The sequence below is a fragment of the Crocuta crocuta genome, unplaced genomic scaffold (assembly GCF_008692635.1).
Source record: "Crocuta crocuta isolate KB4526 unplaced genomic scaffold, BGI_CrCroc_1.0 scaffold645, whole genome shotgun sequence".
Lineage (NCBI taxonomy): Eukaryota > Metazoa > Chordata > Mammalia > Carnivora > Hyaenidae > Crocuta > Crocuta crocuta.
The window spans coordinates 1,596,857-1,613,253 of NW_027530190.1; positions in this window are offsets into that span (position 1 = coordinate 1,596,857).

A 16,397-nucleotide genomic window follows, 5' to 3' on the forward strand; every position below is an offset into this window, starting at 1 on the left:
GAGGACTATCTGTGAATTTCAAAAGAACACTGTAAGATCTTCCTACAAAGATGGTCATTTACTCTTCTTACTCATTTACATCTGTGATTTCTCCAAGAGAGTTTAAAAAGATACTCGTAGCAGGAGTAATTTTGTTACTTGGCAGATTCACACTTCATGTTGGTCCGCCACTTCAGGCAGGAATGAACTGTAGGCAAATTATCTTTAGACCTTAAAAATAGTTATTACAAATAAAATTTCAAATATTTTAAGGGTGTTTATTCTCGGAATATTCTTGATAAGTGTTAATTTTATTTTTTTAACATTTATGTTTGGGAGAGACAGAGCACAAGCTGGGTAGGGGCAGAGAGAGAGGGAGACACAGAATCTGAAACCGGTTCCAGGCTTCAAGTGTCAGCACAAAGCCTGATACAGGGCTCAACTCATGAACTGTTGAGATCATGACCTGAGCTGAAGTCAGGCACTTAACTGACTGAGCCACCCAGGCACCCCTGCAACTAATTTTCTAATAAAATTTTGTTTTGGAATAATTTGGGGGAAGGGACAGAGTGAGAATCCCAAGTAGACTCCATGCTCAGCACAGAGCTGGACACAGGGCTTGATCCCATGACTTTGGGATCATGACCTGAGCCAAAATCAAGAGTGGGACACACCCAACTGAGCCACCCAGGTGTCCCTGGAATTAATTTTATATATACAGGAAAGTTGAAAAGAATCTCTGTTCAAAGTAGAGCATTCCCAGGTTCTGTTTCCCCTAATGTCACCACCTTACTTTACCATGATGCATTTTTCAAAACTATGACACCAACACTGGTACATTGCTATTAACTAAACTGCAGACTTCATGTGAATTTTACCAGTTATTTCATTAATGTCCTTGTTCCGCTTGAGATTCCAGTCTAGGATATCACACTAGTGATGATGTCACAGTGATATGTCACAGTGATGTCTCCTTAGTCTCCTCTGTGGTCTGTGACAGGTCTTCAGGTTGTCTTTGTTTTTCACAACCTTGGCAGTTTTGAGGAATACTGGTCAGATGTTTTGTAGTATGTTCCTCAATTTGAAAACAAATCTGATGTTTCTCTCATGATTAGGCTAAGACTGTGGGCTTGGGGGAAGAATAGTACACTGATAACTGGCCTCCTTATCACATTGTATGGAGGATTCATGATATCCACATGATTTATCAGTGGTGACATTAACCTCCATCACTGGGGTAAGGTCATGTTTGCCAGGTCTCCACTGAGAAGTTAAAATCTCTGCCTTTCATTATTCTGTTCTTTGGAAGCAAGTCACTAAGCACGTCCCCACCCAAGTTATTCTTTTTTAAAAATTTTTGAATGTTTATTTATTTTTGAGAGACAGAGTGTGAGTGGGGAAAGGGCAGAGAGAGAGACACACACACAGAATCTGAAGCAGGCTCCAGGCTCTGAGCTGTCAGCACAGAGCCTGATGCAAGGCTTGAACCCATGAACCATAAGATCATGACTGAAGTCAGATGCTTAAACAACTGAGCCACCCAGGCACCACCCCCCCCGCCCTGCCAAATTATTCTTAAATGTAAAAATTACCCTATTTTATGTTTCAAATGTAATATCCACTTGTAAGATTTTCAAAGATTATTATAATTGACAAGGATTCTTTTTTTCTTTAATCTCTAATACTAAACTTAAAAATTTTCAGATTCTAGCACTTTGGAAAGGTGGATATTCTAAATTAAATGTATAAGATAGTGTGACTGCTGGTTTCCAAGAGGTGAAATGTGAGTTTGTATAATTCTTTCTACATAATTATCTTTTTAAAGAATTCAGTGAGTGAGAAAACACTGTAAAAGCATCTCAAACTTTGTGTCAGAGGACAATATTTTTTTATAATCTTATATTAGAAAGTTCTTTCTAAAATATGACACAGGGGCACCTGTGTGGCTCAGTCAACTAAACATCAGAACCTTGATTTAGGCTCAGATCATGATCTCACCATTAGTGAGTTCGAGCCTCACATTGGGCTCTGCACTGGCAGTGCAGAGCCTGCTTGAGACTCTCTCTCTCTCTCTCTCTCTCTTTCTGTCTCTCTCCGTCTCAAAATAAATAAATAAATATAAAATAAATAAGTAAATAAGACACGAAATCTAAAAGCCTTAAAGGAAAAGATTAATAAAAGATTAAGAGATTAATAAAAATGTAAAGAAAAGACTATACTAAAATTTAAACATTCCTCATAGAAAATAAATGTATAAATAAAGACAAGCTAACCATGGCTATAAGCGGATAGTAGAATCAACAATTCAATAGAAACATTGCAAAGGACACAATGAGAATTCAGAGATAAAGGAATGTAAATGGCTTATTCACATGTCGTAAGATGCTTCAATCTGATTCAAAATAAGACAAATACATATTAAAATTGCAATTAGATCCTATTTTTATCCTATTAGATTGGGAAAAGCACAAAAGATTAACAATACATTGCACTGGCAATGCCATAGAAAAATAGGTCCCATCCCACATTGTTGATCGGAATATAAACTGATCCAACAATTTGGGGTTGGCAATTGGGCAAACATCTGTCAAAAATGTAAATGTATATATCTTTTCAGTAGTGGTTCCATTTTTAGGAGTTTCTCTAACAAATATACTTGTATATACATACATACATAGAAAAATACTGTTCATTACAGTATTGTTCATAATAGTGAGAAACTAGAAACCAGCTAAATGTTTACCAGTAGGAAAAAGCTAAATATGGTACAAAACAACCACATAACAGGATATTACGCAGCCATTTAAAAGAGAGATTTCTGTGAGTTGATAAGGACTCTCTTGCAAGATGTATTAGATGTGTTATTAACTGAAAGAGGCAGTGTGAAGAATGGCATATACAGTATTCTAGAATTATGTAAAATACTAAAAAAAGAGGTATATATTTTACGAACTTTCTATATAACTGGATATGTATTCCTTGTGTTGGTTATTTGTGGAATGATACATAATGAATTGTAAATAATAGTTGCCTTTGGGGAGGAAATTGGGAGATTAGGGATGTGATGTGGGAAGGAGAGTTATCTTTCACTTTCTTTTTAAATTATTCAACTTAATTTTTTAATGTTTTAATCTTTATTTTTGAGAGAGAGACAGAGGGCGACCTGGGGAGGGTCAGAGAGAGGGGGAGACAACTGAATCCTAAGCAGTCTCCAGGCTCGGAGTTGTCAGCAAAGCTCTAGACACGGGACTCTAACCCAAGGACCCACAAGATCATGACCTGAGTGGAACTTGAACACTTAACCTGAGCCACCCAGGTGCCCCTCAGCATATTTTTTTAAAAAACATATACAGTATATATTTTTTGGTCATTTGAAGTTCTAGATAACCAATAAATAAATAATATTATATATTAAGTGTATGTATAACATAGATTAAATCTTATCACTTAGAATTTCCAAAGTTTTAAACTTTGCTTTCTTGAAATAAATTGTGCTTCTAGAAATCACTTTCCAGAACTACGAGAAGGGAACAGAAAGCTTAACTGATTCCCAAATTCTCTGTTGTGAACTTGCAAAGGAAAAGTATATAATAAATATACTATCCCCTCTGCCACCATTTTCTGGAATTAATTCTGAGCCCTGGATTATTTTTGTTTCTGTGAGTTGATTGGCTTTTCCACTAGGGGCAATGGCCATGTTTGTGATCCGTTAGGTGGAGGGGACAGTTCGGTGGTTTGATCCTGCCTTAGTGACCTATACAGAAGGAAAATAAATCAACAACTCTGTTAACAGCTCAGTTCTCCATACTGCAGGCTCAACATTGCCCTTCTGGTTTTGTTATACTGTGTTTGTTAATTAGATCCAGTTCAGCTCTGAAGGCATTGATTACTATTCAAATCGACATAACACTTCTGTGGTGAAAACAGCCTCCTTGCAAAGCAGCTTCTTAGCTTTGTAAAACTGTTTCGCTTTAGAAGGATTTTTACTTATATGAATTTGGGATTATTTCCTAAGAGGTATCACTTTGTGCTCCACTGGCCAAAAATCACTTTTTATGATTAGACCAGTTACCTTTTCTCAGTGTTATGGGTTGAATTGTGTCCCTCCAAAAAAGATATTAACCCCATACTTCAAAATGCAACCTTATTTGAATGTAGGGTTTTATAGAAATAATCAAGTTAAGGTGAGATTGTTACAGTGGGCCCTAATACAATATAATAGGTATCATGAAAAGGAGAACTTGGCACATTGATGTGCACACAGGGGGAATGCTATGTGCAGATATGCTGCCATAAACCCAGGAACTACCATCAGCAAGGAGAGCAGCCTCAAAAGATCCTCCCCCAGCATGTGCAGAAGGAGCCCGGCCCTGCTGGCACTGCGCTTGGACAACTGGCTCCAGAAATGTGACAAAATAAATTTCTGTTATTCTAAGCCAGCTTTAGCTCAAGTTATGGCTGCTCTGGCAAACTAATACACTCAAAGTGAGGACTATTAGAACACAACTATAAAAGACCCCAGTTCAAAATGGGCTGAGGCCTTCTCCAGGTTTTTCCTATACTAGGAAACGCCCCTGTGACTGTGAATTCTGGTTGTGGCATTTAGCCTAAAAAGAGGAAACTACCTTTTCAATTCAGGTTGTGTTTCTACAACATTCCCAGGAAGAAAGGCTAAAAATATCACTTTTCTCTGGGAAGACTAACCTACCTTTTAGGCTGCATTTCCCACAAGGTTTTGAACCTTCTTATGCAAGTTGTTTCTTCTTCCTCTCTTTCATAACTCACTTTCAGAACTTGTCTGAAGACTCATTTCCTCATCAGTCCCCAGTCTAACTCGTTCAGAATACAGTCACTTGGCAACACTCACGAATGCTCTACATTGTCAAGTTTAGGCTCCTGACCTAACAAACCTATTTCTCACTGGGCATTGAAGCCTTAGTACTTAATTTAGAATATTTGTATATTATTTTTCTTTAAATGGTAAAATCTTTGAAGGAGGGTTCTTTCAATAAGTGCTAATAAAGTAATGTTAAAATGTATGAGTGCTTATTCTGTACCTCTGCCTGTGAATCTGGGAAAGGATAAACACACACACACACACACACACACACACACACACACACTTGTTCAAAAAGAACACAGAGCCAGGAATTCATCACAGGTTGTACTGACTCTATAGTCCTGGCTCGGAATCATACTCAGTAAAGATGGCCTGTTAAGCCACATGTGGCTGATCCAGCAGTGACTTCTGTCTTGCTCACTGCTTTATCCCCAAGGGTCTAGAAGAGTGTCAGCACATGGCAGGTGCACTCTTCATACTTTTGTTGCAAGAATTGTTGATACCTCCATGCAAGTATAGTCATGCTATAGGAATAGAGGCAATCATAGAGAAGAAAGCTCCCTACTCCAATTAGTAGGTTGAACCATCTAAAATTGCCTATATTCAGAATTTTCAACCTACAAAGTTGACAGTTTCATACAGTTTAATATTATACAATTGCTAAAAGGATTTAAAGTTGATAGAAGGTTCAGCTTTTTACCGCTTGATTTGTTTTTAAAAAGTTTGTTTGTTTTATGTCAGAAAGCCTCATATGCCCGCTATAGCCCTTGGTTTCTGTCCAGGACAACGCATTATTGTGTTTCTTTCACTATGTATTCCTGGCCTGAGTGGTTGTCTAGTGTTGTAACACTTTGTTTCAACAGGCATGATTAAAATTTTTCTTCCATGAAAGGCCACTGATACTTGGGACTGGAGATGCAGTTTCTCCAAGGATCCATTTTTATCATGTTTCTAAAATATTTGAAGTCCAGGGACCAGATTTCTAAGTCCTTCTCCCTCAGTGATCTGCTTTGTGGCCTAGATCGAGCCACCTTTGCAATCATGGTTTCTGCCTTGATAAGTCCGTCTGAAGCCAGTGTATATGTCTGTCTGAAGAGTCCTGAGAGCCATATTATTTGATTCTATCTCCCCTCTGTGGCATGTCCTAAATTGATCCTCTCATTTGCAGTTGGAAAGGTGTAGTTACCTTGCTGTGTGAGGTGGAAGAAAGGGCCTGAGTCACTAACTGCTATCTATGATTTTCACCCATCACCCTCTGTTCAGCCCATGTTCTACCTCCAAACCCTCAACCTACAAAGTGACATTGTACCTCACTCGATTGTCAGTAGACTCTGCAGGCTCGCAGGCTGCCACTCTCTCCAGTCTGTAAAAGTCGCTTCCCAGCGTTCACTTCCACTTTCTTTTTTCCACAAATGTGTTGGTCTCATATCTCTTCCATTGTCTCCTGTTCCATTCTCTTTAACCTTGTGAGTTTATAACTTGCCTATTTATTTTAAATTCATTTACTCTTCTCTTAGTGGGGGCTTCAGGAGAGAGAAGAAATAAAGACCTATGTTCAATCTGTGCATGGATCAAGAGTCACTGTAACATATTTTTAAAAATAATAGCCCTGCAAGGTATGGATTAGTAGGCTTGTTTTACAGATAAAGATACTGAGTCTCAGAGAGAGTCAGTAAATTGCCTAAGAGCTCACAGCTAAGTACCAGAGCTGTGATTCATACCTATGTTTAATTGAGTGTAAAGCCCATGGCCTTTGGCAGTACAGAATCCTAACTGGACGGAGGCCAGATGATCACTGTGAAAGATGGTCCTAGGAAGACACACGGTTCAAGTCATTCAAGATCTAGACAACTCTGACGTCCCTTCCAACTCTGGTTGTACTGTTTCCTTTTGCTTTGATAATCAAAGCAAATGAGTGACAGAGATATTTTTAAGCAAAGATAATTGACTTAATATCATTTTAGCTATAGCATTAAATAGTGCTCAATTAAAACCCTGGGGGACAGATATAAAGAAGAAAACTGAACTGAGTAATCCATAGTACCTAATTATAAATCTATCTACAGATATAATTAGCCCATGGTCATATACAAGGAGGAAAATATATATTTAGATGACTCTATGGTGAAGCCTTTACTTATATGCCCTGTGTCATAGAGCCTGCTGGTAGACAGCATTCAGTCAAACCACTGAAGGAATGAATTATATAGCATTTGTTTATACCTTAAGATTCACAGTTGACAGAATTATTTGGACATTGATCATCTTGTTTATATTAAAATGATGCAAAGGAAAATATAAGATATAATACTTGAAGTGTCCTGGAGAAAAAAAAGTTGGGGGCAAAAATGGTGGTCACAGGGACCCCAACAATGAAAAGCTGAATTTTGTATCTTTCAGGAATACACATACTTTTATACATAATATAAGCTCTTATATGACTTTACTCAGATGTTAATCAGAATAACTTCATCAATTAACAACTTATTGTTATATCAGAATTAAGGGACAAGAAAAATGAAGAGTAAGAAAAAACAAGAAAGTGTGATCTGAATCTTCAAGTATATTGCAACACATTTGGGGAAAAAAAAGGTTAATCTCAGTAAATGAGAAGAGCACAATTCAAGTGGCTATAGGTTTGTTCTAACTTTTGGAAAGATTCAAATTATACAGGTCCTTAAAAGTCAGATCAAGGAACTTAGACTTTTCCTCTAATTAATTTTACTATACATTTTCTGCTTGTTGTAAAGATAATTAAGAAAACATAAACCAGGAGGTACCTGGGTGGCTCAGTCAGTTAAGTGTCTAACTCTTGGTTTTGGCTCGGGTCATGATCTCATGGTTCATGGCTTCGGGCTCTGCTCTGGCAGCAAGAAGCCTGCTTGGGATTCTCTCTCTCTCTCTCTCTCTCTCTCTCTCTCTCTCTGCCCCTCCCCTACTCATGCTGTCTATATCTTTCTCAAAATATATAAACTTTAAAAAATTTTTTTTAAAAAGGCAGCATAAACCAGGAAAATAAAACTGAGATAAAATTACCCCCAAATCCCAACATGGTTAATTTAGTGATATATAGCTTTATTGATAGCTCTGTAATGTACAGACTATCCATATAATATAAAGATCTTGAGCATTTTTTTTTTAATTTTTTTACTCTTTGTTTATTTTTGAGAGAGAGAAAGAGAACACGAGCAAGGGAGGAGCAGAGAGAGAGGAAGACACAGAACCTGAAGCAGGCTCCAGGCTCTGAGCTGTCAGCACAAAACCCGACGTGGGGCTCGAACTCATACACCGTGAGATCATGACCTGAGCCCAAGTCAGAAGCTTAACCAACTGTGCCCCTCTTGAGCATTTATCTATGTCAGTACATAGGTAGTGAAAATATTTCAAGGAGATCAGAAAAGGAAGAGGATCAGAAAGGGAAGTTCTCGCAGTATGTGAGGTTATGCTGGGCACTGAAGAGTGTGCAGGATTTAGATAGTCAGAGGATGACACTTTCCAGAGAGAACACCAATGTGGAAAACTTCAGGGAAGGGAATGGAACATGGCTCATGATGGCCCAGTGTGGAGACCTGCCCTGGGAGAGAGTTGGTGTCCTCTGTAGAAGGGTAGGTAAGGTTAGAAGAAGGCCAGCAGGCAAAGGAAAGTTTTTTTTTTTTATTTTTTTTACAAATAGTTTATTGTCAAATTAGTTNAAAGGAAAGTTTTAAGACAACTTTGCTTCCCTCTCTCTGAGCATCAAACGGGGACGAATGGTTTAAATCAGTAAAATGGGAATGCCTTTCCTAAAAAAGAAAATTGTTGAAAAGTGATGAGCAGTAGTGAGAGGAGGGGTTTTATAGTTATTCTGTGACTTTTTCGAGACTCTTTTGTTGTTAAACAACAGAAAAAAACCCACTTCACTAGTTAAAACAAAAACGATGGGTGGGTCAATTCCGAGGATATAAGAGACCTCCCAGGATCTCTGGGAGAATGCAGAATGCAGCTGGATCTCACTTGAGCTGGCAGAGCTAAAGGGCTGCAAGCATGCTCCATCCCACCAGTCTGCTTCCCTTGTGGACCTGCCAGATCCTTCTCTGCAGATTGGCCTGCTGGAATGTCAGCTCCCACAGTGAATCCTAGGTCTACATGTTCCGTGTCATAATTACACTACTTAGAAAATTTTTCACTGTCTCCTTCTTAATTTCTCTATCTGGTCCCCACCTCCCAATGAGGAAAGCAAACCTGTTTGGGTCAGTTCAGGTTAGATCTACCTTTGATCCAGTCAACTGTGAGATGGAGGAAGGGGCTGAGTAATGGAGATATTCCAGAGGAGAAAGAACTGGAACAGGCTGAGAGGATATTCCAAATGTCCCAGGTAAGTGCTCTCAGCTCTTTCCTCTCCAGAAATTATTGGATCTCTCTCTCTCTCTTTAATATTTTGTTTGTTTGTTTGTTTTTTTACAGCACTATGCTTTCCTTTTTTTTTGGTTTTTTTTTTAATGTTTTTATTTATTTCTAGGAGAGAGAGAGCGTGAGCAGGGGAGGATCAGAGAGAGAGTCACAGACTGAAACAGGCTCCAGGCTCTGAGCTGGCAGTCAGCACAGAGCCCGACGGGGGGCTCGAACCCACGAACCGCGAGATCATGACCTAAGCAAAAGTCAGACGCTTAACCGACTAAGCCACCCAGGCGCCCCTGTTTGTTTATTTATTTTGAGAGCACATACATGTGCTCTCAGGGGAGGGGCAGAGAGAGAGAGAGAGAGAGGGAGAGAGAGAATCCTAAGCGGGTTCCACATTGTCAGCATGGAGCCCAAAACACGGGGCTTGATCTCAAAAAACCTTGAGATCATGACCAGAGCCCAAATCAAGAGTCCACCGCTTAACCAACTGAGTCACCCAGGCGCCCCCTGAAATTAGTAGATCTCTTATGTACTGGGTTTTTAATAATCAAGATTATGCAAGTGCCCAAAATGACCTTGAGTATTATAACCAAAGACATTATTTTCCTCAACCAAAGGAAAGGAAATCTGAACATATGATGAGTTCACAGGCCAATGAAGAGCTTAGAAAGAACACATTGTCCTCATGTGACACTCTGAGCCTGAAACAACAGAAATGTAGAGAAAATACAAAAATAGAAGTAAATGCAACACCATTAACTATGTAATGTGATGCGATCTGCAACAAGTAGATCACAAAAGATGACCAAAGAGAGATGGCTTTAGGTATATATTATCACACAAAATCTTGCTTGGCATGATGGCTTACTTGCTTGGTTAAATCTTACCCAAGAATTTGTCCTATCATGTGGTTTGGGTGTGGTGGTAGAAGCCTGGGTGAGTCATGTTGATGACCAATCGTGGTTTTTTTACACTACACTGAAGAAATATGGCTTGCTCCGCATATCAGCCCAGTCTTAATACCTTCAGGATATGCTACCAGAGACAGTTATTAATGGGTAAAAGACATGCTGAGAGAGGAAATGAAGGCAAGGCCTAAGGAACATTCTACTTTTTGAGTAGGAGGGGTGGATTGGGATATACAGATAGAATAAGATCATTTGAAAATCTTCTATATCATGCAAATGTAATAACTCTTACAAATAAAATTTGATTCCTATGAACCACTTGGTCTTGGTAAATTCCAGAAAGAAACAACACATTAAAGGGTTGATCTGGCTTTGTTAAGCATTTGAAGTGAACTATTCACTGGGTAGAGAACCGGCCTGCTAAAATTTCTATGTAGATAATTAACTCAGTAAAGTGGTGTTTGTGAGGGGGAGAAGAATGGAAGTAAGAGAAAAGCAGAAGATTTCAAGGTATAACTTGATTTTCAGAGATACACTTCCCAGGCAGAATATTAAATTATATGACTCAGTTTCCTGTGTTGCATCCACATCTCAGGGGCCATAATAAAAATGTCACTATCCTAGGATGAGAACAGCTATAGGACTTTGGATCTGGTATATTTATTACCATGAATACATTTTCCCAAACTCATTTTCTTTGTTGCCTAGCAAAAGCTGGAATTGTTTCAAATAACCCACTTTTCTCTCAGAACAAACACAAATGAAACAAGTATTTCAATCAGGCTCATATTTCCTAAGGAAATAGGGAAAGCATCCATTCTTGGGAATGAAAACATCAGGGGGAATTCTGGATTCCCACATTCCCCATGTGGCTCTGGGTCAGGCCTTTCCTAGAGTACTGCTCAGCTATGAATGACACTATGGTCTGGTGAATGCCTGGAATGCTGGCTAAATGGGAATTGATCTAAGACATTCACCAAATGGATAGGACTGAGATTCAGCCAAAAATGATTTGCGCCTTCCAGGGGATACTCTGGGGTTAATTTTTTTAATTTTTGAAAAGTAATCTCTGCACCCACCATGGCGCTTGAACTTACAACCTCAAGATCAAGAGTCACATACTCCACCAACTGAGCCAACCAGGAGCCCTTGAAGTTTAAAGTTTTTAAATTAATGACAACAAATATGAAATATAATCATTGCAACCAGCACAATTATCATACAGGAAGCATTATGCTAAGTGCTTTAATACGTCACTATATCCGGCCTTCAGAATAACCCTAGGAAGTGCATAGTCAGTTTTATTATCCACACATAAAAGATAAGGGAGCTGAATTTCAGGGTAACTGAATGATTTGATCAAGTTATAGAGTCAATAATTGGGATTTGAACCTGGATGTGTGGATCTAAAGCTTGAATGCTTTACCCATTATGCTGTATTGTCAAAATATAATGGCATCCAGAAAATGGAAGTGATATTCACCTTGGTGTTTACCTGGAACTGTACTTCTCTATAGGAATTCTGATTAAGGTATATATTTATTTTTTTAAAAATCTACTCCTAATTATTTTTATAAAATGAATTTTAAATTTTAGAGGAGTTTTAAATTTATATAAAACTTGCAAAGATAGTATAGAGAGTTCTCATTAGTCTGCTCTAGTTTTTCCTATTGTTAACATTATATATTGCCATGGTACATCTGTTACACCTCATGAACCAACACCGATGTGTTACTATTAACTAAACTGCATACTTTATTCTTATTTCAACTTAGTTTTCCTTTATATCTCTTTTCTGTTCCAGGATCCCATCCATCACACCACATTGCATGTGGTCATCATGTGTCATTAGGCTCCTCTGTGCTGTGACAGCTTCTCAAACTTTTCTCATTTCTGATGACCTTGATGTTTTAAGGAATACTTCTCAGATTTTATAGAATGTCCCTCATTATGGGTATGTCTGATGATGTTATTCTAGCTGGGGGTTATGGATTTGGGGGAGGAAGGATCATAAAGATGAAGGATCATTCTTACAACATCATAAGGGTATATATTATTAACAAGATTTATCACTGATGATGATAGTCTTGTTCATCCAACAATTGTAGTGTTAGTTTCTTCCACTGTAAAATTGCTTTTTTATACTGTTCCATGTGCTTTGGAAGCAAGTCACTAGACAAGCCCACACTCAAAGGGGTGAAAAGTTAAGCTCCACCTCCTTGAGGAAGGACTTTATATAAATTAGTTGGAGTTCTTTTGTATGGGCTGTTTGCCTTTTTTGACTTATTCAGTCAGGTATCTATATCAGTATGGAATTGCAGATTTTTATCTTATACTTTGTGTTGTAATCTAATACTGCCATTATTTATTTTGTTCCTCTGAATTTTCCAGCTTTGGCCATTGGGAGGTCATACAGGTCAGCTCCTGTTTCCCTTTGACATGCTTCCATCATTTTGTTTTTGAACACTCCCTTACTTTCTGCCACTACAAAATAACCCAGGCTCAGCTCATTTATTCCTTGCCCCAGCGGTAGAGATAGCCATTTCTTCAAGGAATTCTGATTCCTTTTATTGGAATGGTATTAGAAACCAAGATCTGAGTGCTGGGTGTGATCATTGCTACGGGAGTACCATTGCTTCTGGGACAGAGCTCAAAGGATACAGCTGGGAAACATATGTATGTATACAAACCCATGTTTACACACACACACATATATATAATCATTACTGCATCTATCCATCTGTATTTTAAGTTTAACATGAGTTCATATTGATGTCTCCAACTCTAGTCCATACCACAAGATTCATTCTTTTTCCACTCCAAAAGAGAAAACTGGACCCTATCAACAGCTACTATTTATTTGTTCAGTCCCAGATTATACATATAGTAGTTTCAGAATTCATAATCTTTACTACCCTTTTTACCACCAAAACAACTTTATCGGCAATACAAAGTTTACATGAAGTTCCCTTTTTGTCCTTAGTCTTATAGTCTCTAGTCAAAATGCTGTTCTCCAAAGTTACCTAATTCTTTTAAAAAAATATTTTATATTACGGAAACTATATAGTTTTATTGTTGAATATTTGTAAAATAGAACAAAATTTAAAGAATCTCCCATAATCTTATATTAACCACTGTTAAATTTTGGTTCTTCTTTCCTCCTCTTTCTCTGGGGATATGTATATATGAACATCAATATGAATACACACACACACACACACACACACACACACACATTTATCTCCCTACTTGCAGTGCTTTCTGTAAATGTATATCTTTATAAGTATTGAAGGAGCAATGTAGTGACTATACAGAAGATTTAGAGAAGATTTAGAGATGATTTAGAGATGATTTTATCACCAATCCTTAAACTGAAACTTGCTAAATAGAAAATAATTCTAGTATATTTCAGGGGAGCTAAAATATTTCTAACACATTTCTGTCTGGTGTTATAACTTTAACAACAGAACTTATGTTCTTTAAGTTGTCTAGACATCAGACTAACCTCATGTATCTTTATTAGGGGCTGCATAGCAATCACATCAAGACTAATCTGTCTATATAATGGGCAACTATCCTGCTTTTATCAACCAAAAAGAATTTCTAAGCTGTAGATAACCAAATGTCAGGCATTAAGGATAGCATTCTTCTGTAAGAATTTTGGCTCCTGGTATGTGCTTGCTTATAGATGAAGACAATTCATTAACCCAAAAAGGTGGACTACAGAGAAAAATCTAAGAAAAGTTAACTTTTTTCTCAAATGTGTTTTCTCAAATATGTCCTTAGAAACATGGATGAGTGTTTGGTTGAGACCTCACATCTCTATTACATAGAGTACAGAAGAAATAACTGTGACCCCTATAATTTTAAGGATAGATTCTAGTGCTTAAGCACTTTGATCACAAGTGTGGATTCAGAAGCTTCATAGTAAATCCTTCACTTTTCATATGACCTCACTGACTTAGAGTGATTTTCATCTTTCCCAGATAAATAGGATGAACAGGTCCAGAAACAGAAGTGGTATAACGTTAATATTGATCTATTGATGCTGGACATGAAGAAGGACCAAAAGCCAAGACACCAATTGAAAATAAAAAGGTGAAAAAGCTGGCTAGAAGGTACTTTCCTGGCCCAGCATGTCTAGTAGCAGGCTGTTGATTTTTGGCAATAATTCCAATAGATGCTATAGTAGAGAGAAAGATATGAAAAGGAGAAGGGATTTAAAAATGTTATAGTGGTAAAAGGTTTGTCTTCATCTTAAGTATGCTTTATTTGGAAAGAAACTCTTGGAATTAGATGGAGCTGGTATAAAATATTGAGACTCATGAGCCCAAGAGACCCAGGGAAGGTGACAGTCTCTTAAGCATTGTTGATAATGGCCATAAATCATTCCTGTTGGCAGGTATAAGTGTCCTTATTGTGCTTATTGTGTTCTTATTGGATACACCAGAACAGAGTGGTTTGAGCTCATTGATCAGAAGATAAAGGAAAGAGGAAACTTAAGCTGCCTTGCATAACCCCAACCTAAACATTGTGACACAAAATACCCAAGGTATTTAGGGAGATCTCCAGGGTCTTCTCAAGCGTGTCAAAGGTTTTTCTTTTTTTCTTTCTTTCTTTCCTTCTTTCTTTCTTTCTTTTTTTTTTTTTTACAAATAATTTATTGTCAAGTTGGTTTCCATATAACACTCAGTGCTCATCCCCACAGTGCCCTCCTCCATGCCCATCTTCCCCCTCCCCCCGCACACCCATCAGTCCTCAGTTTGTTCTCAGTATTCAAGAGTCTTTCATGGTTTGCCTCTCTCCCTCTCCCCCACCATTTCCCCCCTTCTTCTCCCCCGCAGTCCTCCGTTAACTTCCTCCTAATCCTCCTATACGTGCAAACATATGGTGTTTGTCCTTCTCTGCCTGACTTATTTCACTCAGCATAACACCCTCAAGGTCCATCCACGTTGCTACACATGGCCAGATTTCATTTTTTCTCACTGCCATGTAGTATTCCATCATATAGATAAACCACATCTTCTTGATCCATTTGTCCATTGATGGACACTTAGGCTCTTTCCATGTTTTGGCTATTGTTAAGAGTGCTGCTATGAACATTGGGGTACATGTGCTCCTATGCATCTCTTGTAGGGCTGGCTTAATGGTGACAAATTCTTTCAATTTTTGTTTATTTGGAAAGACTTTTATCTCTCCTTCTATGTTGAATGACAGGCTTGCTGGATAGAGGATTTTTGGCTGCATATTTTTTCTGTTCATCACATTGAAGATCTCCTGCCATTCCTTTCTGGCCTGCCAAGTTTCAGTAGATAGGTCTGTCACCACTCTGATAGGTTTCCCTTTGTGTGTTAGGGCCCTTTTCTCCCTAGCTGCTTTCAAAAAAAAGGTTTTCTAAAAAAAGAGAAGTAGTTGAGGTGAATGGCCCAGGAAGGCCACTGTCTATAGTTGTCCATTTTGTACAGTGCATAAAAATACCCACATGAGGAACCCTACTCTCCCTCGTCAAGCTCTTTGCCCTGCCTGAGACTTCATCCACACATAGAAAATGGATTTTGCAGTTGGTTCCACAAGAAAGGAAGCTTTTCCAAACTTTGCATTAAGGCTTTACAAAGGATAGTGATGGCCCAGGGATACAGTCATTTTTTTCCAAGGCCAAGTCATACTTCCGTTCACACTCTGAACCATGTATATAAGGCCAATCTTTAAATTCTTAGGTTTACTTAGATGAATAGAATAGTATACATTTCTTACGTTATAATATTTTGCTTAAATAGTAAAATTTATTTATATGGCAAGGTATTATTTTATAAAAAAGGATGTCCACTAGTAATAAATTTTTTGTATTTAAGTGATAAAATAGCTCTTTTTCTTTTATTTTGTTTATTTTTAAAAATTTTTTCAAAGATTTTTCAAATGTTTTTAAGAATTTTTTTAAAGCTTATTTATTTATTTATTTATTTATCTATTTAGAGAGACTAAGTGTGAGTGGGAGAGAGACACTGAGAGAAGGAGAGAGAATCAGAAGCAGGCTCTGCACACTGTCAGTGCAGAGCCCTATGTAGGGTTTGATCCCATGAACCATGAAATCATGGCCTGAGCTTAAATCAAGAGTCTGCAGCTTAATCGACTGAGCCACTTAGGCACCCTTAAAGATGTTTTTATGTAATCTCTACATGCAACGTGGGGCTCAAACCCACAGCCATGAGATCAAGAGTCACATGCTCCACCAACTAAGCCAGCCAGGTGCCCCAACTGGGTTTATTTTTAAAGTTTTCTTCTGGGGAGAT